This window comes from Lepisosteus platostomus, unplaced genomic scaffold (genome assembly GCF_059453375.1).
Source record: "Lepisosteus platostomus isolate fLepPlt1 unplaced genomic scaffold, fLepPlt1.hap1 Scaffold_136_H1, whole genome shotgun sequence".
Classification (NCBI taxonomy): domain Eukaryota; kingdom Metazoa; phylum Chordata; class Actinopteri; order Semionotiformes; family Lepisosteidae; genus Lepisosteus; species Lepisosteus platostomus.
Genome location: NW_028291517.1, coordinates 81,193 through 102,116, shown reverse-complemented (window position 1 = coordinate 102,116; position 20,924 = coordinate 81,193). Strand labels below are relative to the sequence as shown.

At 62.9% G+C, this 20,924-nt stretch overlaps 20 non-coding genes across 20 annotated transcripts; all 20 read left to right on the top strand.

The window, feature by feature from the left end:
• The first annotated feature begins 629 nt into the window (after positions 1–629).
• On the top strand, positions 630–820 carry LOC148637118 (U2 spliceosomal RNA). Its single transcript, XR_015931705.1, has one exon. It is a non-coding gene; the product is annotated as a U2 spliceosomal RNA (small nuclear RNA).
• An 841-nt stretch (positions 821–1,661) lies between these two features.
• LOC148637117 (U2 spliceosomal RNA) lies at positions 1,662–1,852 on the top strand. Its single transcript, XR_015931704.1, has one exon. It is a non-coding gene; the product is annotated as a U2 spliceosomal RNA (small nuclear RNA).
• Positions 1,853–2,689: 837 nt separating this feature from the next.
• On the top strand, positions 2,690–2,880 carry LOC148637116 (U2 spliceosomal RNA). Its single transcript, XR_015931703.1, has one exon. It is a non-coding gene; the product is annotated as a U2 spliceosomal RNA (small nuclear RNA).
• Positions 2,881–3,721: 841 nt separating this feature from the next.
• Positions 3,722–3,912, top strand: LOC148637115 (U2 spliceosomal RNA). Its single transcript, XR_015931701.1, has one exon. It is a non-coding gene; the product is annotated as a U2 spliceosomal RNA (small nuclear RNA).
• An 841-nt stretch (positions 3,913–4,753) lies between these two features.
• On the top strand, positions 4,754–4,944 carry LOC148637114 (U2 spliceosomal RNA). The gene has a single exon (XR_015931700.1). It is a non-coding gene; the product is annotated as a U2 spliceosomal RNA (small nuclear RNA).
• Positions 4,945–5,785: 841 nt separating this feature from the next.
• Positions 5,786–5,976, top strand: LOC148637113 (U2 spliceosomal RNA). The gene has a single exon (XR_015931699.1). It is a non-coding gene; the product is annotated as a U2 spliceosomal RNA (small nuclear RNA).
• Positions 5,977–6,817: 841 nt separating this feature from the next.
• Positions 6,818–7,008, top strand: LOC148637112 (U2 spliceosomal RNA). Its single transcript, XR_015931698.1, has one exon. It is a non-coding gene; the product is annotated as a U2 spliceosomal RNA (small nuclear RNA).
• Positions 7,009–7,849: 841 nt separating this feature from the next.
• LOC148637111 (U2 spliceosomal RNA) lies at positions 7,850–8,040 on the top strand. The gene has a single exon (XR_015931697.1). It is a non-coding gene; the product is annotated as a U2 spliceosomal RNA (small nuclear RNA).
• An 841-nt stretch (positions 8,041–8,881) lies between these two features.
• On the top strand, positions 8,882–9,072 carry LOC148637110 (U2 spliceosomal RNA). Its single transcript, XR_015931696.1, has one exon. It is a non-coding gene; the product is annotated as a U2 spliceosomal RNA (small nuclear RNA).
• Positions 9,073–9,913: 841 nt separating this feature from the next.
• LOC148637109 (U2 spliceosomal RNA) lies at positions 9,914–10,104 on the top strand. The gene has a single exon (XR_015931695.1). It is a non-coding gene; the product is annotated as a U2 spliceosomal RNA (small nuclear RNA).
• Positions 10,105–10,937: 833 nt separating this feature from the next.
• On the top strand, positions 10,938–11,128 carry LOC148637108 (U2 spliceosomal RNA). Its single transcript, XR_015931694.1, has one exon. It is a non-coding gene; the product is annotated as a U2 spliceosomal RNA (small nuclear RNA).
• An 836-nt stretch (positions 11,129–11,964) lies between these two features.
• LOC148637107 (U2 spliceosomal RNA) lies at positions 11,965–12,155 on the top strand. Its single transcript, XR_015931693.1, has one exon. It is a non-coding gene; the product is annotated as a U2 spliceosomal RNA (small nuclear RNA).
• An 841-nt stretch (positions 12,156–12,996) lies between these two features.
• LOC148637106 (U2 spliceosomal RNA) lies at positions 12,997–13,187 on the top strand. The gene has a single exon (XR_015931692.1). It is a non-coding gene; the product is annotated as a U2 spliceosomal RNA (small nuclear RNA).
• Positions 13,188–14,028: 841 nt separating this feature from the next.
• LOC148637105 (U2 spliceosomal RNA) lies at positions 14,029–14,219 on the top strand. Its single transcript, XR_015931690.1, has one exon. It is a non-coding gene; the product is annotated as a U2 spliceosomal RNA (small nuclear RNA).
• Positions 14,220–15,060: 841 nt separating this feature from the next.
• Positions 15,061–15,251, top strand: LOC148637104 (U2 spliceosomal RNA). Its single transcript, XR_015931689.1, has one exon. It is a non-coding gene; the product is annotated as a U2 spliceosomal RNA (small nuclear RNA).
• An 839-nt stretch (positions 15,252–16,090) lies between these two features.
• On the top strand, positions 16,091–16,281 carry LOC148637103 (U2 spliceosomal RNA). The gene has a single exon (XR_015931688.1). It is a non-coding gene; the product is annotated as a U2 spliceosomal RNA (small nuclear RNA).
• Positions 16,282–17,122: 841 nt separating this feature from the next.
• On the top strand, positions 17,123–17,313 carry LOC148637102 (U2 spliceosomal RNA). Its single transcript, XR_015931687.1, has one exon. It is a non-coding gene; the product is annotated as a U2 spliceosomal RNA (small nuclear RNA).
• An 843-nt stretch (positions 17,314–18,156) lies between these two features.
• Positions 18,157–18,347, top strand: LOC148637101 (U2 spliceosomal RNA). Its single transcript, XR_015931686.1, has one exon. It is a non-coding gene; the product is annotated as a U2 spliceosomal RNA (small nuclear RNA).
• An 841-nt stretch (positions 18,348–19,188) lies between these two features.
• Positions 19,189–19,379, top strand: LOC148637100 (U2 spliceosomal RNA). The gene has a single exon (XR_015931685.1). It is a non-coding gene; the product is annotated as a U2 spliceosomal RNA (small nuclear RNA).
• Positions 19,380–20,220: 841 nt separating this feature from the next.
• Positions 20,221–20,411, top strand: LOC148637099 (U2 spliceosomal RNA). Its single transcript, XR_015931684.1, has one exon. It is a non-coding gene; the product is annotated as a U2 spliceosomal RNA (small nuclear RNA).
• The last annotated feature ends 513 nt before the right edge of the window (positions 20,412–20,924 follow it).

Here is a 20,924-nt window from a genome sequence, read left to right as displayed (position 1 = left end):
GGCTCCCGTGCGTTTTCCCTCCAAAAAACTTAGGTTTTTCAGCCTTTTCCCAGGGAGGCAGGCGTGGCTTGCTTGCTTGCTTGCTTGCTTGCTTGCTTGCTTGCTTGCTTGCTTGCGTGCGTGTCCGTCCCCGTCCCTGCAGGCGGGCCCCTTTCGACAGCTGGGCGTTTTCCCTCCAAAAAACTTAGTATATCCACCTTTTCTTTCTTTTTTTTCGGCAGGCAGGCAGGCAGGCGTGTGTGCGCGCGCGTCCCCGTCCCTCCCTCCCTCCCGAGAGAGAGCTGCCCCTTGCCTCTGCCCGCAGGTGCTGGCGCTCGGCTTTGGCTTGCAGCCGGTTGGGCGCAGCTGCTGCCGGTGGGAGGGGCCTAAGCTAAGGAGGCCGGGCGGCTGGCGCCCCCTGCGGCTGCGGTCGTTGTCGGGCCGTTGACAGAAGATCAAAGAGCAGGGCCCCCGCCCGGGACTGGCAGGAAGGCAGGCGGGCAGGCAAGAGAGAGGGGGAGCAGAGTCCCGCGGCAGGCCTCTGGCTGCAGGGAGGCCGGCAGCTGCGCGGGTCCCGGGCTCCAGAGGAGTCGGCCTGCGCCACTGTGCGCCAGCGGAACGCCCGCGCGTCGGTCCGCGCCTTTGTGGGCATCGCTTCTCGGCCTTTTGGCTAAGATCAAGTGTAGTATCTGTTCTTATCAGTTTAATATCTGATACGTCCCCCATCGGGGGACCACATATTAAACGGATTTTTGGAACAGGGAGCTGGATCAGGAGCTTGCTCCGTCCTCTCCACGCATCGGCCCGGTATTGCAGCGCCTCCGGGAGCGGTGCACCACCTTCTCTCAGCGGTGAAAAGACAGACGTAGGTAGCTAGCGAGCGAGCGAGCGAGCGAAGTGGACTGGAGCTCCTTCTTCTCGGGTCTCGTCCCTCGTCCCCCATCTGTGTGTCTCTGTGTTCTGTCTCTCTCTCTCGCCCTCTCGGTTCCCGTGCTCCCTCTGTGCGCTTTCCCGCGTCTCGACTCTCTGGGCAAGCAGGCCGGCCCCCTTTTCGGCTCCCGTGCGTTTTCCCTCCAAAAAACTTAGGTTTTTCAGCCTTTTCCCAGGGAGGCAGGCGTGGCTTGCTTGCTTGCTTGCTTGCTTGCTTGCTTGCTTGCTTGCTTGCTTGCGTGCGTGTCCGTCCCCGTCCCTGCAGGCGGGCCCCTTTCGACAGCTGGGCGTTTTCCCTCCAAAAAACTTAGTATATCCACCTTTTCTTTCTTTTTTTTCGGCAGGCAGGCAGGCAGGCGTGTGTGCGCGCGCGTCCCCGTCCCTCCCTCCCTCCCGAGAGAGAGCTGCCCCTTGCCTCTGCCCGCAGGTGCTGGCGCTCGGCTTTGGCTTGCAGCCGGTTGGGCGCAGCTGCTGCCGGTGGGAGGGGCCTAAGCTAAGGAGGCCGGGCGGCTGGCGCCCCCTGCGGCTGCGGTCGTTGTCGGGCCGTTGACAGAAGATCAAAGAGCAGGGCCCCCGCCCGGGACTGGCAGGAAGGCAGGCGGGCAGGCAAGAGAGAGGGGGAGCAGAGTCCCGCGGCAGGCCTCTGGCTGCAGGGAGGCCGGCAGCTGCGCGGGTCCCGGGCTCCAGAGGAGTCGGCCTGCGCCACTGTGCGCCAGCGGAACGCCCGCGCGTCGGTCCGCGCCTTTGTGGGCATCGCTTCTCGGCCTTTTGGCTAAGATCAAGTGTAGTATCTGTTCTTATCAGTTTAATATCTGATACGTCCCCCATCGGGGGACCACATATTAAACGGATTTTTGGAACAGGGAGCTGGATCAGGAGCTTGCTCCGTCCTCTCCACGCATCGGCCCGGTATTGCAGCGCCTCCGGGAGCGGTGCACCACCTTCTCTCAGCGGTGAAAAGACAGACGTAGGTAGCTAGCGAGCGAGCGAGCGAGCGAAGTGGACTGGAGCTCCTTCTTCTCGGGTCTCGTCCCTCGTCCCCCATCTGTGTGTCTCTGTGTTCTGTCTCTCTCTCTCGCCCTCTCGGTTCCCGTGCTCCCTCTGTGCGCTTTCCCGCGTCTCGACTCTCTGGGCAAGCAGGCCGGCCCCCTTTTCGGCTCCCGTGCGTTTTCCCTCCAAAAAACTTAGGTTTTTCAGCCTTTTCCCAGGGAGGCAGGCGTGGCTTGCTTGCTTGCTTGCTTGCTTGCTTGCTTGCTTGCTTGCTTGCTTGCGTGTCCGTCCCCGTCCCTGCAGGCGGGCCCCTTTCGACAGCTGGGCGTTTTCCCTCCAAAAAACTTAGTATATCCACCTTTTCTTTCTTTTTTTTCGGCAGGCAGGCAGGCAGGCGTGTGTGCGCGCGCGTCCCCGTCCCTCCCTCCCTCCCGAGAGAGAGCTGCCCCTTGCCTCTGCCCGCAGGTGCTGGCGCTCGGCTTTGGCTTGCAGCCGGTTGGGCGCAGCTGCTGCCGGTGGGAGGGGCCTAAGCTAAGGAGGCCGGGCGGCTGGCGCCCCCTGCGGCTGCGGTCGTTGTCGGGCCGTTGACAGAAGATCAAAGAGCAGGGCCCCCGCCCGGGACTGGCAGGAAGGCAGGCGGGCAGGCAAGAGAGAGGGGGAGCAGAGTCCCGCGGCAGGCCTCTGGCTGCAGGGAGGCCGGCAGCTGCGCGGGTCCCGGGCTCCAGAGGAGTCGGCCTGCGCCACTGTGCGCCAGCGGAACGCCCGCGCGTCGGTCCGCGCCTTTGTGGGCATCGCTTCTCGGCCTTTTGGCTAAGATCAAGTGTAGTATCTGTTCTTATCAGTTTAATATCTGATACGTCCCCCATCGGGGGACCACATATTAAACGGATTTTTGGAACAGGGAGCTGGATCAGGAGCTTGCTCCGTCCTCTCCACGCATCGGCCCGGTATTGCAGCGCCTCCGGGAGCGGTGCACCACCTTCTCTCAGCGGTGAAAAGACAGACGTAGGTAGCTAGCGAGCGAGCGAGCGAGCGAAGTGGACTGGAGCTCCTTCTTCTCGGGTCTCGTCCCTCGTCCCCCATCTGTGTGTCTCTGTGTTCTGTCTCTCTCTCTCGCCCTCTCGGTTCCCGTGCTCCCTCTGTGCGCTTTCCCGCGTCTCGACTCTCTGGGCAAGCAGGCCGGCCCCCTTTTCGGCTCCCGTGCGTTTTCCCTCCAAAAAACTTAGGTTTTTCAGCCTTTTCCCAGGGAGGCAGGCGTGGCTTGCTTGCTTGCTTGCTTGCTTGCTTGCTTGCTTGCTTGCTTGCTTGCGTGCGTGTCCGTCCCCGTCCCTGCAGGCGGGCCCCTTTCGACAGCTGGGCGTTTTCCCTCCAAAAAACTTAGTATATCCACCTTTTCTTTCTTTTTTTTCGGCAGGCAGGCAGGCAGGCGTGTGTGCGCGCGCGTCCCCGTCCCTCCCTCCCTCCCGAGAGAGAGCTGCCCCTTGCCTCTGCCCGCAGGTGCTGGCGCTCGGCTTTGGCTTGCAGCCGGTTGGGCGCAGCTGCTGCCGGTGGGAGGGGCCTAAGCTAAGGAGGCCGGGCGGCTGGCGCCCCCTGCGGCTGCGGTCGTTGTCGGGCCGTTGACAGAAGATCAAAGAGCAGGGCCCCCGCCCGGGACTGGCAGGAAGGCAGGCGGGCAGGCAAGAGAGAGGGGGAGCAGAGTCCCGCGGCAGGCCTCTGGCTGCAGGGAGGCCGGCAGCTGCGCGGGTCCCGGGCTCCAGAGGAGTCGGCCTGCGCCACTGTGCGCCAGCGGAACGCCCGCGCGTCGGTCCGCGCCTTTGTGGGCATCGCTTCTCGGCCTTTTGGCTAAGATCAAGTGTAGTATCTGTTCTTATCAGTTTAATATCTGATACGTCCCCCATCGGGGGACCACATATTAAACGGATTTTTGGAACAGGGAGCTGGATCAGGAGCTTGCTCCGTCCTCTCCACGCATCGGCCCGGTATTGCAGCGCCTCCGGGAGCGGTGCACCACCTTCTCTCAGCGGTGAAAAGACAGACGTAGGTAGCTAGCGAGCGAGCGAGCGAGCGAAGTGGACTGGAGCTCCTTCTTCTCGGGTCTCGTCCCTCGTCCCCCATCTGTGTGTCTCTGTGTTCTGTCTCTCTCTCTCGCCCTCTCGGTTCCCGTGCTCCCTCTGTGCGCTTTCCCGCGTCTCGACTCTCTGGGCAAGCAGGCCGGCCCCCTTTTCGGCTCCCGTGCGTTTTCCCTCCAAAAAACTTAGGTTTTTCAGCCTTTTCCCAGGGAGGCAGGCGTGGCTTGCTTGCTTGCTTGCTTGCTTGCTTGCTTGCTTGCTTGCTTGCTTGCGTGCGTGTCCGTCCCCGTCCCTGCAGGCGGGCCCCTTTCGACAGCTGGGCGTTTTCCCTCCAAAAAACTTAGTATATCCACCTTTTCTTTCTTTTTTTTCGGCAGGCAGGCAGGCAGGCGTGTGTGCGCGCGCGTCCCCGTCCCTCCCTCCCTCCCGAGAGAGAGCTGCCCCTTGCCTCTGCCCGCAGGTGCTGGCGCTCGGCTTTGGCTTGCAGCCGGTTGGGCGCAGCTGCTGCCGGTGGGAGGGGCCTAAGCTAAGGAGGCCGGGCGGCTGGCGCCCCCTGCGGCTGCGGTCGTTGTCGGGCCGTTGACAGAAGATCAAAGAGCAGGGCCCCCGCCCGGGACTGGCAGGAAGGCAGGCGGGCAGGCAAGAGAGAGGGGGAGCAGAGTCCCGCGGCAGGCCTCTGGCTGCAGGGAGGCCGGCAGCTGCGCGGGTCCCGGGCTCCAGAGGAGTCGGCCTGCGCCACTGTGCGCCAGCGGAACGCCCGCGCGTCGGTCCGCGCCTTTGTGGGCATCGCTTCTCGGCCTTTTGGCTAAGATCAAGTGTAGTATCTGTTCTTATCAGTTTAATATCTGATACGTCCCCCATCGGGGGACCACATATTAAACGGATTTTTGGAACAGGGAGCTGGATCAGGAGCTTGCTCCGTCCTCTCCACGCATCGGCCCGGTATTGCAGCGCCTCCGGGAGCGGTGCACCACCTTCTCTCAGCGGTGAAAAGACAGACGTAGGTAGCTAGCGAGCGAGCGAGCGAGCGAAGTGGACTGGAGCTCCTTCTTCTCGGGTCTCGTCCCTCGTCCCCCATCTGTGTGTCTCTGTGTTCTGTCTCTCTCTCTCGCCCTCTCGGTTCCCGTGCTCCCTCTGTGCGCTTTCCCGCGTCTCGACTCTCTGGGCAAGCAGGCCGGCCCCCTTTTCGGCTCCCGTGCGTTTTCCCTCCAAAAAACTTAGGTTTTTCAGCCTTTTCCCAGGGAGGCAGGCGTGGCTTGCTTGCTTGCTTGCTTGCTTGCTTGCTTGCTTGCTTGCTTGCTTGCGTGCGTGTCCGTCCCCGTCCCTGCAGGCGGGCCCCTTTCGACAGCTGGGCGTTTTCCCTCCAAAAAACTTAGTATATCCACCTTTTCTTTCTTTTTTTTCGGCAGGCAGGCAGGCAGGCGTGTGTGCGCGCGCGTCCCCGTCCCTCCCTCCCTCCCGAGAGAGAGCTGCCCCTTGCCTCTGCCCGCAGGTGCTGGCGCTCGGCTTTGGCTTGCAGCCGGTTGGGCGCAGCTGCTGCCGGTGGGAGGGGCCTAAGCTAAGGAGGCCGGGCGGCTGGCGCCCCCTGCGGCTGCGGTCGTTGTCGGGCCGTTGACAGAAGATCAAAGAGCAGGGCCCCCGCCCGGGACTGGCAGGAAGGCAGGCGGGCAGGCAAGAGAGAGGGGGAGCAGAGTCCCGCGGCAGGCCTCTGGCTGCAGGGAGGCCGGCAGCTGCGCGGGTCCCGGGCTCCAGAGGAGTCGGCCTGCGCCACTGTGCGCCAGCGGAACGCCCGCGCGTCGGTCCGCGCCTTTGTGGGCATCGCTTCTCGGCCTTTTGGCTAAGATCAAGTGTAGTATCTGTTCTTATCAGTTTAATATCTGATACGTCCCCCATCGGGGGACCACATATTAAACGGATTTTTGGAACAGGGAGCTGGATCAGGAGCTTGCTCCGTCCTCTCCACGCATCGGCCCGGTATTGCAGCGCCTCCGGGAGCGGTGCACCACCTTCTCTCAGCGGTGAAAAGACAGACGTAGGTAGCTAGCGAGCGAGCGAGCGAGCGAAGTGGACTGGAGCTCCTTCTTCTCGGGTCTCGTCCCTCGTCCCCCATCTGTGTGTCTCTGTGTTCTGTCTCTCTCTCTCGCCCTCTCGGTTCCCGTGCTCCCTCTGTGCGCTTTCCCGCGTCTCGACTCTCTGGGCAAGCAGGCCGGCCCCCTTTTCGGCTCCCGTGCGTTTTCCCTCCAAAAAACTTAGGTTTTTCAGCCTTTTCCCAGGGAGGCAGGCGTGGCTTGCTTGCTTGCTTGCTTGCTTGCTTGCTTGCTTGCTTGCTTGCTTGCGTGCGTGTCCGTCCCCGTCCCTGCAGGCGGGCCCCTTTCGACAGCTGGGCGTTTTCCCTCCAAAAAACTTAGTATATCCACCTTTTCTTTCTTTTTTTTCGGCAGGCAGGCAGGCAGGCGTGTGTGCGCGCGCGTCCCCGTCCCTCCCTCCCTCCCGAGAGAGAGCTGCCCCTTGCCTCTGCCCGCAGGTGCTGGCGCTCGGCTTTGGCTTGCAGCCGGTTGGGCGCAGCTGCTGCCGGTGGGAGGGGCCTAAGCTAAGGAGGCCGGGCGGCTGGCGCCCCCTGCGGCTGCGGTCGTTGTCGGGCCGTTGACAGAAGATCAAAGAGCAGGGCCCCCGCCCGGGACTGGCAGGAAGGCAGGCGGGCAGGCAAGAGAGAGGGGGAGCAGAGTCCCGCGGCAGGCCTCTGGCTGCAGGGAGGCCGGCAGCTGCGCGGGTCCCGGGCTCCAGAGGAGTCGGCCTGCGCCACTGTGCGCCAGCGGAACGCCCGCGCGTCGGTCCGCGCCTTTGTGGGCATCGCTTCTCGGCCTTTTGGCTAAGATCAAGTGTAGTATCTGTTCTTATCAGTTTAATATCTGATACGTCCCCCATCGGGGGACCACATATTAAACGGATTTTTGGAACAGGGAGCTGGATCAGGAGCTTGCTCCGTCCTCTCCACGCATCGGCCCGGTATTGCAGCGCCTCCGGGAGCGGTGCACCACCTTCTCTCAGCGGTGAAAAGACAGACGTAGGTAGCTAGCGAGCGAGCGAGCGAGCGAAGTGGACTGGAGCTCCTTCTTCTCGGGTCTCGTCCCTCGTCCCCCATCTGTGTGTCTCTGTGTTCTGTCTCTCTCTCTCGCCCTCTCGGTTCCCGTGCTCCCTCTGTGCGCTTTCCCGCGTCTCGACTCTCTGGGCAAGCAGGCCGGCCCCCTTTTCGGCTCCCGTGCGTTTTCCCTCCAAAAAACTTAGGTTTTTCAGCCTTTTCCCAGGGAGGCAGGCGTGGCTTGCTTGCTTGCTTGCTTGCTTGCTTGCTTGCTTGCTTGCTTGCTTGCGTGCGTGTCCGTCCCCGTCCCTGCAGGCGGGCCCCTTTCGACAGCTGGGCGTTTTCCCTCCAAAAAACTTAGTATATCCACCTTTTCTTTCTTTTTTTTCGGCAGGCAGGCAGGCAGGCGTGTGTGCGCGCGCGTCCCCGTCCCTCCCTCCCTCCCGAGAGAGAGCTGCCCCTTGCCTCTGCCCGCAGGTGCTGGCGCTCGGCTTTGGCTTGCAGCCGGTTGGGCGCAGCTGCTGCCGGTGGGAGGGGCCTAAGCTAAGGAGGCCGGGCGGCTGGCGCCCCCTGCGGCTGCGGTCGTTGTCGGGCCGTTGACAGAAGATCAAAGAGCAGGGCCCCCGCCCGGGACTGGCAGGAAGGCAGGCGGGCAGGCAAGAGAGAGGGGGAGCAGAGTCCCGCGGCAGGCCTCTGGCTGCAGGGAGGCCGGCAGCTGCGCGGGTCCCGGGCTCCAGAGGAGTCGGCCTGCGCCACTGTGCGCCAGCGGAACGCCCGCGCGTCGGTCCGCGCCTTTGTGGGCATCGCTTCTCGGCCTTTTGGCTAAGATCAAGTGTAGTATCTGTTCTTATCAGTTTAATATCTGATACGTCCCCCATCGGGGGACCACATATTAAACGGATTTTTGGAACAGGGAGCTGGATCAGGAGCTTGCTCCGTCCTCTCCACGCATCGGCCCGGTATTGCAGCGCCTCCGGGAGCGGTGCACCACCTTCTCTCAGCGGTGAAAAGACAGACGTAGGTAGCTAGCGAGCGAGCGAGCGAGCGAAGTGGACTGGAGCTCCTTCTTCTCGGGTCTCGTCCCTCGTCCCCCATCTGTGTGTCTCTGTGTTCTGTCTCTCTCTCTCGCCCTCTCGGTTCCCGTGCTCCCTCTGTGCGCTTTCCCGCGTCTCGACTCTCTGGGCAAGCAGGCCGGCCCCCTTTTCGGCTCCCGTGCGTTTTCCCTCCAAAAAACTTAGGTTTTTCAGCCTTTTCCCAGGGAGGCAGGCGTGGCTTGCTTGCTTGCTTGCTTGCTTGCTTGCTTGCTTGCTTGCTTGCTTGCGTGCGTGTCCGTCCCCGTCCCTGCAGGCGGGCCCCTTTCGACAGCTGGGCGTTTTCCCTCCAAAAAACTTAGTATATCCACCTTTTCTTTCTTTTTTTTCGGCAGGCAGGCAGGCAGGCGTGTGTGCGCGCGCGTCCCCGTCCCTCCCTCCCTCCCGAGAGAGAGCTGCCCCTTGCCTCTGCCCGCAGGTGCTGGCGCTCGGCTTTGGCTTGCAGCCGGTTGGGCGCAGCTGCTGCCGGTGGGAGGGGCCTAAGCTAAGGAGGCCGGGCGGCTGGCGCCCCCTGCGGCTGCGGTCGTTGTCGGGCCGTTGACAGAAGATCAAAGAGCAGGGCCCCCGCCCGGGACTGGCAGGAAGGCAGGCGGGCAGGCAAGAGAGAGGGGGAGCAGAGTCCCGCGGCAGGCCTCTGGCTGCAGGGAGGCCGGCAGCTGCGCGGGTCCCGGGCTCCAGAGGAGTCGGCCTGCGCCACTGTGCGCCAGCGGAACGCCCGCGCGTCGGTCCGCGCCTTTGTGGGCATCGCTTCTCGGCCTTTTGGCTAAGATCAAGTGTAGTATCTGTTCTTATCAGTTTAATATCTGATACGTCCCCCATCGGGGGACCACATATTAAACGGATTTTTGGAACAGGGAGCTGGATCAGGAGCTTGCTCCGTCCTCTCCACGCATCGGCCCGGTATTGCAGCGCCTCCGGGAGCGGTGCACCACCTTCTCTCAGCGGTGAAAAGACAGACGTAGGTAGCTAGCGAGCGAGCGAGCGAGCGAAGTGGACTGGAGCTCCTTCTTCTCGGGTCTCGTCCCTCGTCCCCCATCTGTGTGTCTCTGTGTTCTGTCTCTCTCTCTCGCCCTCTCGGTTCCCGTGCTCCCTCTGTGCGCTTTCCCGCGTCTCGACTCTCTGGGCAAGCAGGCCGGCCCCCTTTTCGGCTCCCGTGCGTTTTCCCTCCAAAAAACTTAGGTTTTTCAGCCTTTTCCCAGGGAGGCAGGCGTGGCTTGCTTGCTTGCTTGCTTGCTTGCTTGCTTGCTTGCTTGCTTGCTTGCGTGCGTGTCCGTCCCCGTCCCTGCAGGCGGGCCCCTTTCGACAGCTGGGCGTTTTCCCTCCAAAAAACTTAGTATATCCACCTTTTCTTTCTTTTTTTTCGGCAGGCAGGCAGGCAGGCGTGTGTGCGCGCGCGTCCCCGTCCCTCCCTCCCTCCCGAGAGAGAGCTGCCCCTTGCCTCTGCCCGCAGGTGCTGGCGCTCGGCTTTGGCTTGCAGCCGGTTGGGCGCAGCTGCTGCCGGTGGGAGGGGCCTAAGCTAAGGAGGCCGGGCGGCTGGCGCCCCCTGCGGCTGCGGTCGTTGTCGGGCCGTTGACAGAAGATCAAAGAGCAGGGCCCCCGCCCGGGACTGGCAGGAAGGCAGGCGGGCAGGCAAGAGAGAGGGGGAGCAGAGTCCCGCGGCAGGCCTCTGGCTGCAGGGAGGCCGGCAGCTGCGCGGGTCCCGGGCTCCAGAGGAGTCGGCCTGCGCCACTGTGCGCCAGCGGAACGCCCGCGCGTCGGTCCGCGCCTTTGTGGGCATCGCTTCTCGGCCTTTTGGCTAAGATCAAGTGTAGTATCTGTTCTTATCAGTTTAATATCTGATACGTCCCCCATCGGGGGACCACATATTAAACGGATTTTTGGAACAGGGAGCTGGATCAGGAGCTTGCTCCGTCCTCTCCACGCATCGGCCCGGTATTGCAGCGCCTCCGGGAGCGGTGCACCACCTTCTCTCAGCGGTGAAAAGACAGACGTAGGTAGCTAGCGAGCGAGCGAGCGAGCGAAGTGGACTGGAGCTCCTTCTTCTCGGGTCTCGTCCCTCGTCCCCCATCTGTGTGTCTCTGTGTTCTGTCTCTCTCTCTCGCCCTCTCGGTTCCCGTGCTCCCTCTGTGCGCTTTCCCGCGTCTCGACTCTCTGGGCAAGCAGGCCGGCCCCCTTTTCGGCTCCCGTGCGTTTTCCCTCCAAAAAACTTAGGTTTTTCAGCCTTTTCCCAGGGAGGCAGGCGTGGCTTGCTTGCTTGCTTGCTTGCTTGCTTGCTTGCTTGCTTGCTTGCGTGTCCGTCCCCGTCCCTGCAGGCGGGCCCCTTTCGACAGCTGGGCGTTTTCCCTCCAAAAAACTTAGTATATCCACCTTTTCTTTCTTTTTTTTCGGCAGGCAGGCAGGCAGGCGTGTGTGCGCGCGCGTCCCCGTCCCTCCCTCCCTCCCGAGAGAGAGCTGCCCCTTGCCTCTGCCCGCAGGTGCTGGCGCTCGGCTTTGGCTTGCAGCCGGTTGGGCGCAGCTGCTGCCGGTGGGAGGGGCCTAAGCTAAGGAGGCCGGGCGGCTGGCGCCCCCTGCGGCTGCGGTCGTTGTCGGGCCGTTGACAGAAGATCAAAGAGCAGGGCCCCCGCCCGGGACTGGCAGGAAGGCAGGCGGGCAGGCAAGAGAGAGGGGGAGCAGAGTCCCGCGGCAGGCCTCTGGCTGCAGGGAGGCCGGCAGCTGCGCGGGTCCCGGGCTCCAGAGGAGTCGGCCTGCGCCACTGTGCGCCAGCGGAACGCCCGCGCGTCGGTCCGCGCCTTTGTGGGCATCGCTTCTCGGCCTTTTGGCTAAGATCAAGTGTAGTATCTGTTCTTATCAGTTTAATATCTGATACGTCCCCCATCGGGGGACCACATATTAAACGGATTTTTGGAACAGGGAGCTGGATCAGGAGCTTGCTCCGTCCTCTCCACGCATCGGCCCGGTATTGCAGCGCCTCCGGGAGCGGTGCACCACCTTCTCTCAGCGGTGAAAAGACAGACGTAGGTAGCTAGCGAGCGAGCGAGCGAGCGAAGTGGACTGGAGCTCCTTCTTCTCGGGTCTCGTCCCTCGTCCCCCATCTGTGTGTCTCTGTGTTCTGTCTCTCTCTCTCGCCCTCTCGGTTCCCGTGCTCCCTCTGTGCGCTTTCCCGCGTCTCGACTCTCTGGGCAAGCAGGCCGGCCCCCTTTTCGGCTCCCGTGCGTTTTCCCTCCAAAAAGGTTTTTCAGCCTTTTCCCAGGGAGGCAGGCGTGGCTTGCTTGCTTGCTTGCTTGCTTGCTTGCTTGCTTGCTTGCTTGCTTGCGTGCGTGTCCGTCCCCGTCCCTGCAGGCGGGCCCCTTTCGACAGCTGGGCGTTTTCCCTCCAAAAAACTTAGTATATCCACCTTTTCTTTCTTTTTTTTCGGCAGGCAGGCAGGCAGGCGTGTGTGCGCGCGCGTCCCCGTCCCTCCCTCCCTCCCGAGAGAGAGCTGCCCCTTGCCTCTGCCCGCAGGTGCTGGCGCTCGGCTTTGGCTTGCAGCCGGTTGGGCGCAGCTGCTGCCGGTGGGAGGGGCCTAAGCTAAGGAGGCCGGGCGGCTGGCGCCCCCTGCGGCTGCGGTCGTTGTCGGGCCGTTGACAGAAGATCAAAGAGCAGGGCCCCCGCCCGGGACTGGCAGGAAGGCAGGCGGGCAGGCAAGAGAGAGGGGGAGCAGAGTCCCGCGGCAGGCCTCTGGCTGCAGGGAGGCCGGCAGCTGCGCGGGTCCCGGGCTCCAGAGGAGTCGGCCTGCGCCACTGTGCGCCAGCGGAACGCCCGCGCGTCGGTCCGCGCCTTTGTGGGCATCGCTTCTCGGCCTTTTGGCTAAGATCAAGTGTAGTATCTGTTCTTATCAGTTTAATATCTGATACGTCCCCCATCGGGGGACCACATATTAAACGGATTTTTGGAACAGGGAGCTGGATCAGGAGCTTGCTCCGTCCTCTCCACGCATCGGCCCGGTATTGCAGCGCCTCCGGGAGCGGTGCACCACCTTCTCTCAGCGGTGAAAAGACAGACGTAGGTAGCTAGCGAGCGAGCGAGCGAGCGAAGTGGACTGGAGCTCCTTCTTCTCGGGTCTCGTCCCTCGTCCCCCATCTGTGTGTCTCTGTGTTCTGTCTCTCTCTCTCGCCCTCTCGGTTCCCGTGCTCCCTCTGTGCGCTTTCCCGCGTCTCGACTCTCTGGGCAAGCAGGCCGGCCCCCTTTTCGGCTCCCGTGCGTTTTCCCTCCAAAAAACTTAGGTTTTTCAGCCTTTTCCCAGGGAGGCAGGCGTGGCTTGCTTGCTTGCTTGCTTGCTTGCTTGCTTGCTTGCTTGCTTGCTTGCGTGCGTGTCCGTCCCCGTCCCTGCAGGCGGGCCCCTTTCGACAGCTGGGCGTTTTCCCTCCAAAAAACTTAGTATATCCACCTTTTCTTTCTTTTTTTTCGGCAGGCAGGCAGGCAGGCGTGTGTGCGCGCGCGTCCCCGTCCCTCCCTCCCTCCCGAGAGAGAGCTGCCCCTTGCCTCTGCCCGCAGGTGCTGGCGCTCGGCTTTGGCTTGCAGCCGGTTGGGCGCAGCTGCTGCCGGTGGGAGGGGCCTAAGCTAAGGAGGCCGGGCGGCTGGCGCCCCCTGCGGCTGCGGTCGTTGTCGGGCCGTTGACAGAAGATCAAAGAGCAGGGCCCCCGCCCGGGACTGGCAGGAAGGCAGGCGGGCAGGCAAGAGAGAGGGGGAGCAGAGTCCCGCGGCAGGCCTCTGGCTGCAGGGAGGCCGGCAGCTGCGCGGGTCCCGGGCTCCAGAGGAGTCGGCCTGCGCCACTGTGCGCCAGCGGAACGCCCGCGCGTCGGTCCGCGCCTTTGTGGGCATCGCTTCTCGGCCTTTTGGCTAAGATCAAGTGTAGTATCTGTTCTTATCAGTTTAATATCTGATACGTCCCCCATCGGGGGACCACATATTAAACGGATTTTTGGAACAGGGAGCTGGATCAGGAGCTTGCTCCGTCCTCTCCACGCATCGGCCCGGTATTGCAGCGCCTCCGGGAGCGGTGCACCACCTTCTCTCAGCGGTGAAAAGACAGACGTAGGTAGCTAGCGAGCGAGCGAGCGAGCGAAGTGGACTGGAGCTCCTTCTTCTCGGGTCTCGTCCCTCGTCCCCCATCTGTGTGTCTCTGTGTTCTGTCTCTCTCTCTCGCCCTCTCGGTTCCCGTGCTCCCTCTGTGCGCTTTCCCGCGTCTCGACTCTCTGGGCAAGCAGGCCGGCCCCCTTTTCGGCTCCCGTGCGTTTTCCCTCCAAAAAACTTAGGTTTTTCAGCCTTTTCCCAGGGAGGCAGGCGTGGCTTGCTTGCTTGCTTGCTTGCTTGCTTGCTTGCTTGCTTGCTTGCTTGCGTGCGTGTCCGTCCCCGTCCCTGCAGGCGGGCCCCTTTCGACAGCTGGGCGTTTTCCCTCCAAAAAACTTAGTATATCCACCTTTTCTTTCTTTTTTTTCGGCAGGCAGGCAGGCAGGCGTGTGTGCGCGCGCGTCCCCGTCCCTCCCTCCCTCCCGAGAGAGAGCTGCCCCTTGCCTCTGCCCGCAGGTGCTGGCGCTCGGCTTTGGCTTGCAGCCGGTTGGGCGCAGCTGCTGCCGGTGGGAGGGGCCTAAGCTAAGGAGGCCGGGCGGCTGGCGCCCCCTGCGGCTGCGGTCGTTGTCGGGCCGTTGACAGAAGATCAAAGAGCAGGGCCCCCGCCCGGGACTGGCAGGAAGGCAGGCGGGCAGGCAAGAGAGAGGGGGAGCAGAGTCCCGCGGCAGGCCTCTGGCTGCAGGGAGGCCGGCAGCTGCGCGGGTCCCGGGCTCCAGAGGAGTCGGCCTGCGCCACTGTGCGCCAGCGGAACGCCCGCGCGTCGGTCCGCGCCTTTGTGGGCATCGCTTCTCGGCCTTTTGGCTAAGATCAAGTGTAGTATCTGTTCTTATCAGTTTAATATCTGATACGTCCCCCATCGGGGGACCACATATTAAACGGATTTTTGGAACAGGGAGCTGGATCAGGAGCTTGCTCCGTCCTCTCCACGCATCGGCCCGGTATTGCAGCGCCTCCGGGAGCGGTGCACCACCTTCTCTCAGCGGTGAAAAGACAGACGTAGGTAGCTAGCGAGCGAGCGAGCGAGCGAAGTGGACTGGAGCTCCTTCTTCTCGGGTCTCGTCCCTCGTCCCCCATCTGTGTGTCTCTGTGTTCTGTCTCTCTCTCTCGCCCTCTCGGTTCCCGTGCTCCCTCTGTGCGCTTTCCCGCGTCTCGACTCTCTGGGCAAGCAGGCCGGCCCCCTTTTCGGCTCCCGTGCGTTTTCCCTCCAAAAAACTTAGGTTTTTCAGCCTTTTCCCAGGGAGGCAGGCGTGGCTTGCTTGCTTGCTTGCTTGCTTGCTTGCTTGCTTGCTTGCTTGCTTGCGTGCGTGTCCGTCCCCGTCCCTGCAGGCGGGCCCCTTTCGACAGCTGGGCGTTTTCCCTCCAAAAAACTTAGTATATCCACCTTTTCTTTCTTTTTTTTCGGCAGGCAGGCAGGCAGGCGTGTGTGCGCGCGCGTCCCCGTCCCTCCCTCCCTCCCGAGAGAGAGCTGCCCCTTGCCTCTGCCCGCAGGTGCTGGCGCTCGGCTTTGGCTTGCAGCCGGTTGGGCGCAGCTGCTGCCGGTGGGAGGGGCCTAAGCTAAGGAGGCCGGGCGGCTGGCGCCCCCTGCGGCTGCGGTCGTTGTCGGGCCGTTGACAGAAGATCAAAGAGCAGGGCCCCCGCCCGGGACTGGCAGGAAGGCAGGCGGGCAGGCAAGAGAGAGGGGGAGCAGAGTCCCGCGGCAGGCCTCTGGCTGCAGGGAGGCCGGCAGCTGCGCGGGTCCCGGGCTCCAGAGGAGTCGGCCTGCGCCACTGTGCGCCAGCGGAACGCCCGCGCGTCGGTCCGCGCCTTTGTGGGCATCGCTTCTCGGCCTTTTGGCTAAGATCAAGTGTAGTATCTGTTCTTATCAGTTTAATATCTGATACGTCCCCCATCGGGGGACCACATATTAAACGGATTTTTGGAACAGGGAGCTGGATCAGGAGCTTGCTCCGTCCTCTCCACGCATCGGCCCGGTATTGCAGCGCCTCCGGGAGCGGTGCACCACCTTCTCTCAGCGGTGAAAAGACAGACGTAGGTAGCTAGCGAGCGAGCGAGCGAGCGAAGTGGACTGGAGCTCCTTCTTCTCGGGTCTCGTCCCTCGTCCCCCATCTGTGTGTCTCTGTGTTCTGTCTCTCTCTCTCGCCCTCTCGGTTCCCGTGCTCCCTCTGTGCGCTTTCCCGCGTCTCGACTCTCTGGGCAAGCAGGCCGGCCCCCTTTTCGGCTCCCGTGCGTTTTCCCTCCAAAAAACTTAGGTTTTTCAGCCTTTTCCCAGGGAGGCAGGCGTGGCGCTTGCTTGCTTGCTTGCTTGCTTGCTTGCTTGCTTGCTTGCTTGCGTGCGTGTCCGTCCCCGTCCCTGCAGGCGGGCCCCTTTCGACAGCTGGGCGTTTTCCCTCCAAAAAACTTAGTATATCCACCTTTTCTTTCTTTTTTTTCGGCAGGCAGGCAGGCAGGCGTGTGTGCGCGCGCGTCCCCGTCCCTCCCTCCCTCCCGAGAGAGAGCTGCCCCTTGCCTCTGCCCGCAGGTGCTGGCGCTCGGCTTTGGCTTGCAGCCGGTTGGGCGCAGCTGCTGCCGGTGGGAGGGGCCTAAGCTAAGGAGGCCGGGCGGCTGGCGCCCCCTGCGGCTGCGGTCGTTGTCGGGCCGTTGACAGAAGATCAAAGAGCAGGGCCCCCGCCCGGGACTGGCAGGAAGGCAGGCGGGCAGGCAAGAGAGAGGGGGAGCAGAGTCCCGCGGCAGGCCTCTGGCTGCAGGGAGGCCGGCAGCTGCGCGGGTCCCGGGCTCCAGAGGAGTCGGCCTGCGCCACTGTGCGCCAGCGGAACGCCCGCGCGTCGGTCCGCGCCTTTGTGGGCATCGCTTCTCGGCCTTTTGGCTAAGATCAAGTGTAGTATCTGTTCTTATCAGTTTAATATCTGATACGTCCCCCATCGGGGGACCACATATTAAACGGATTTTTGGAACAGGGAGCTGGATCAGGAGCTTGCTCCGTCCTCTCCACGCATCGGCCCGGTATTGCAGCGCCTCCGGGAGCGGTGCACCACCTTCTCTCAGCGGTGAAAAGACAGACGTAGGTAGCTAGCGAGCGAGCGAGCGAGCGAAGTGGACTGGAGCTCCTTCTTCTCGGGTCTCGTCCCTCGTCCCCCATCTGTGTGTCTCTGTGTTCTGTCTCTCTCTCTCGCCCTCTCGGTTCCCGTGCTCCCTCTGTGCGCTTTCCCGCGTCTCGACTCTCTGGGCAAGCAGGCCGGCCCCCTTTTCGGCTCCCGTGCGTTTTCCCTCCAAAAAACTTAGGTTTTTCAGCCTTTTCCCAGGGAGGCAGGCGTGGCTTGCTTGCTTGCTTGCTTGCTTGCTTGCTTGCTTGCTTGCTTGCTTGCGTGCGTGTCCGTCCCCGTCCCTGCAGGCGGGCCCCTTTCGACAGCTGGGCGTTTTCCCTCCAAAAAACTTAGTATATCCACCTTTTCTTTCTTTTTTTTCGGCAGGCAGGCAGGCAGGCGTGTGTGCGCGCGCGTCCCCGTCCCTCCCTCCCTCCCGAGAGAGAGCTGCCCCTTGCCTCTGCCCGCAGGTGCTGGCGCTCGGCTTTGGCTTGCAGCCGGTTGGGCGCAGCTGCTGCCGGTGGGAGGGGCCTAAGCTAAGGAGGCCGGGCGGCTGGCGCCCCCTGCGGCTGCGGTCGTTGTCGGGCCGTTGACAGAAGATCAAAGAGCAGGGCCCCCGCCCGGGACTGGCAGGAAGGCAGGCGGGCAGGCAAGAGAGAGGGGGAGCAGAGTCCCGCGGCAGGCCTCTGGCTGCAGGGAGGCCGGCAGCTGCGCGGGTCCCGGGCTCCAGAGGAGTCGGCCTGCGCCACTGTGCGCCAGCGGAACGCCCGCGCGTCGGTCCGCGCCTTTGTGGGCATCGCTTCTCGGCCTTTTGGCTAAGATCAAGTGTAGTATCTGTTCTTATCAGTTTAATATCTGATACGTCCCCCATCGGGGGACCACATATTAAACGGATTTTTGGAACAGGGAGCTGGATCAGGAGCTTGCTCCGTCCTCTCCACGCATCGGCCCGGTATTGCAGCGCCTCCGGGAGCGGTGCACCACCTTCTCTCAGCGGTGAAAAGACAGACGTAGGTAGCTAGCGAGCGAGCGAGCGAGCGAAGTGGACTGGAGCTCCTTCTTCTCGGGTCTCGTCCCTCGTCCCCCATCTGTGTGTCTCTGTGTTCTGTCTCTCTCTCTCTCGCCCTCTCGGTTCCCGTGCTCCCTCTGTGCGCTTTCCCGCGTCTCGACTCTCTGGGCAAGCAGGCCGGCCCCCTTTTCGGCTCCCGTGCGTTTTCCCTCCAAAAAACTTAGGTTTTTCAGCCTTTTCCCAGGGAGGCAGGCGTGGCTTGCTTGCTTGCTTGCTTGCTTGCTTGCTTGCTTGCTTGCTTGCTTGCGTGCGTGTCCGTCCCCGTCCCTGCAGGCGGGCCCCTTTCGACAGCTGGGCGTTTTCCCTCCAAAAAACTTAGTATATCCACCTTTTCTTTCTTTTTTTTCGGCAGGCAGGCAGGCAGGCGTGTGTGCGCGCGCGTCCCCGTCCCTCCCTCCCTCCCGAGAGAGAGCTGCCCCTTGCCTCTGCCCGCAGGTGCTGGCGCTCGGCTTTGGCTTGCAGCCGGTTGGGCGCAGCTGCTGCCGGTGGGAGGGGCCTAAGCTAAGGAGGCCGGGCGGCTGGCGCCCCCTGCGGCTGCGGTCGTTGTCGGGCCGTTGACAGAAGATCAAAGAGCAGGGCCCCCGCCCGGGACTGGCAGGAAGGCAGGCGGGCAGGCAAGAGAGAGGGGGAGCAGAGTCCCGCGGCAGGCCTCTGGCTGCAGGGAGGCCGGCAGCTGCGCGGGTCCCGGGCTCCAGAGGAGTCGGCCTGCGCCACTGTGCGCCAGCGGAACGCCCGCGCGTCGGTCCGCGCCTTTGTGGGCATCGCTTCTCGGCCTTTTGGCTAAGATCAAGTGTAGTATCTGTTCTTATCAGTTTAATATCTGATACGTCCCCCATCGGGGGACCACATATTAAACGGATTTTTGGAACAGGGAGCTGGATCAGGAGCTTGCTCCGTCCTCTCCACGCATCGGCCCGGTATTGCAGCGCCTCCGGGAGCGGTGCACCACCTTCTCTCAGCGGTGAAAAGACAGACGTAGGTAGCTAGCGAGCGAGCGAGCGAGCGAAGTGGACTGGAGCTCCTTCTTCTCGGGTCTCGTCCCTCGTCCCCCATCTGTGTGTCTCTGTGTTCTGTCTCTCTCTCTCGCCCTCTCGGTTCCCGTGCTCCCTCTGTGCGCTTTCCCGCGTCTCGACTCTCTGGGCAAGCAGGCCGGCCCCCTTTTCGGCTCCCGTGCGTTTTCCCTCCAAAAAACTTAGGTTTTTCAGCCTTTTCCCAGGGAGGCAGGCGTGGCTTGCTTGCTTGCTTGCTTGCTTGCTTGCTTGCTTGCTTGCTTGCTTGCGTGCGTGTCCGTCCCCGTCCCTGCAGGCGGGCCCCTTTCGACAGCTGGGCGTTTTCCCTCCAAAAAACTTAGTATATCCACCTTTTCTTTCTTTTTTTTCGGCAGGCAGGCAGGCAGGCGTGTGTGCGCGCGCGTCCCCGTCCCTCCCTCCCTCCCGAGAGAGAGCTGCCCCTTGCCTCTGCCCGCAGGTGCTGGCGCTCGGCTTTGGCTTGCAGCCGGTTGGGCGCAGCTGCTGCCGGTGGGAGGGGCCTAAGCTAAGGAGGCCGGGCGGCTGGCGCCCCCTGCGGCTGCGGTCGTTGTCGGGCCGTTGACAGAAGATCAAAGAGCAGGGCCCCCGCCCGGGACTGGCAGGAAGGCAGGCGGGCAGGCAAGAGAGAGGGGGAGCAGAGTCCCGCGGCAGGCCTCTGGCTGCAGGGAGGCCGGCAGCTGCGCGGGTCCCGGGCTCCAGAGGAGTCGGCCTGCGCCACTGTGCGCCAGCGGAACGCCCGCGCGTCGGTCCGCGCCTTTGTGGGCATCGCTTCTCGGCCTTTTGGCTAAGATCAAGTGTAGTATCTGTTCTTATCAGTTTAATATCTGATACGTCCCCCATCGGGGGACCACATATTAAACGGATTTTTGGAACAGGGAGCTGGATCAGGAGCTTGCTCCGTCCTCTCCACGCATCGGCCCGGTATTGCAGCGCCTCCGGGAGCGGTGCACCACCTTCTCTCAGCGGTGAAAAGACAGACGTAGGTAGCTAGCGAGCGAGCGAGCGAGCGAAGTGGACTGGAGCTCCTTCTTCTCGGGTCTCGTCCCTCGTCCCCCATCTGTGTGTCTCTGTGTTCTGTCTCTCTCTCTCGCCCTCTCGGTTCCCGTGCTCCCTCTGTGCGCTTTCCCGCGTCTCGACTCTCTGGGCAAGCAGGCCGGCCCCCTTTTCGGCTCCCGTGCGTTTTCCCTCCAAAAAACTTAGGTTTTTCAGCCTTTTCCCAGGGAGGCAGGCGTGGCTTGCTTGCTTGCTTGCTTGCTTGCTTGCTTGCTTGCTTGCTTGCTTGCGTGCGTGTCCGTCCCCGTCCCTGCAGGCGGGCCCCTTTCGACAGCTGGGCGTTTTCCCTCCAAAAAACTTAGTATATCCACCTTTTCTTTCTTTTTTTTCGGCAGGCAGGCAGGCAGGCGTGTGTGCGCGCGCGTCCCCGTCCCTCCCTCCCTCCCGAGAGAGAGCTGCCCCTTGCCTCTGCCCGCAGGTGCTGGCGCTCGGCTTTGGCTTGCAGCCGGTTGGGCGCAGCTGCTGCCGGTGGGAGGGGCCTAAGCTAAGGAGGCCGGGCGGCTGGCGCCCCCTGCGGCTGCGGTCGTTGTCGGGCCGTTGACAGAAGATCAAAGAGCAGGGCCCCCGCCCGGGACTGGCAGGAAGGCAGGCGGGCAGGCAAGAGAGAGGGGGAGCAGAGTCCCGCGGCAGGCCTCTGGCTGCAGGGAGGCCGGCAGCTGCGCGGGTCCCGGGCTCCAGAGGAGTCGGCCTGCGCCACTGTGCGCCAGCGGAACGCCCGCGCGTCGGTCCGCGCCTTTGTGGGCATCGCTTCTCGGCCTTTTGGCTAAGATCAAGTGTAGTATCTGTTCTTATCAGTTTAATATCTGATACGTCCCCCATCGGGGGACCACATATTAAACGGATTTTTGGAACAGGGAGCTGGATCAGGAGCTTGCTCCGTCCTCTCCACGCATCGGCCCGGTATTGCAGCGCCTCCGGGAGCGGTGCACCACCTTCTCTCAGCGGTGAAAAGACAGACGTAGGTAGCTAGCGAGCGAGCGAGCGAGCGAAGTGGACTGGAGCTCCTTCTTCTCGGGTCTCGTCCCTCGTCCCCCATCTGTGTGTCTCTGTGTTCTGTCTCTCTCTCTCGCCCTCTCGGTTCCCGTGCTCCCTCTGTGCGCTTTCCCGCGTCTCGACTCTCTGGGCAAGCAGGCCGGCCCCCTTTTCGGCTCCCGTGCGTTTTCCCTCCAAAAAACTTAGGTTTTTCAGCCTTTTCCCAGGGAGGCAGGCGTGGCTTGCTTGCTTGCTTGCTTGCTTGCTTGCTTGCTTGCTTGCTTGCTTGCGTGCGTGTCCGTCCCCGTCCCTGCAGGCGGGCCCCTTTCGACAGCTGGGCGTTTTCCCTCCAAAAAACTTAGTATATCCACCTTTTCTTTCTTTTTTTTCGGCAGGCAGGCAGGCAGGCGTGTGTGCGCGCGCGTCCCCGTCCCTCCCTCCCTCCCGAGAGAGAGCTGCCCCTTGCCTCTGCCCG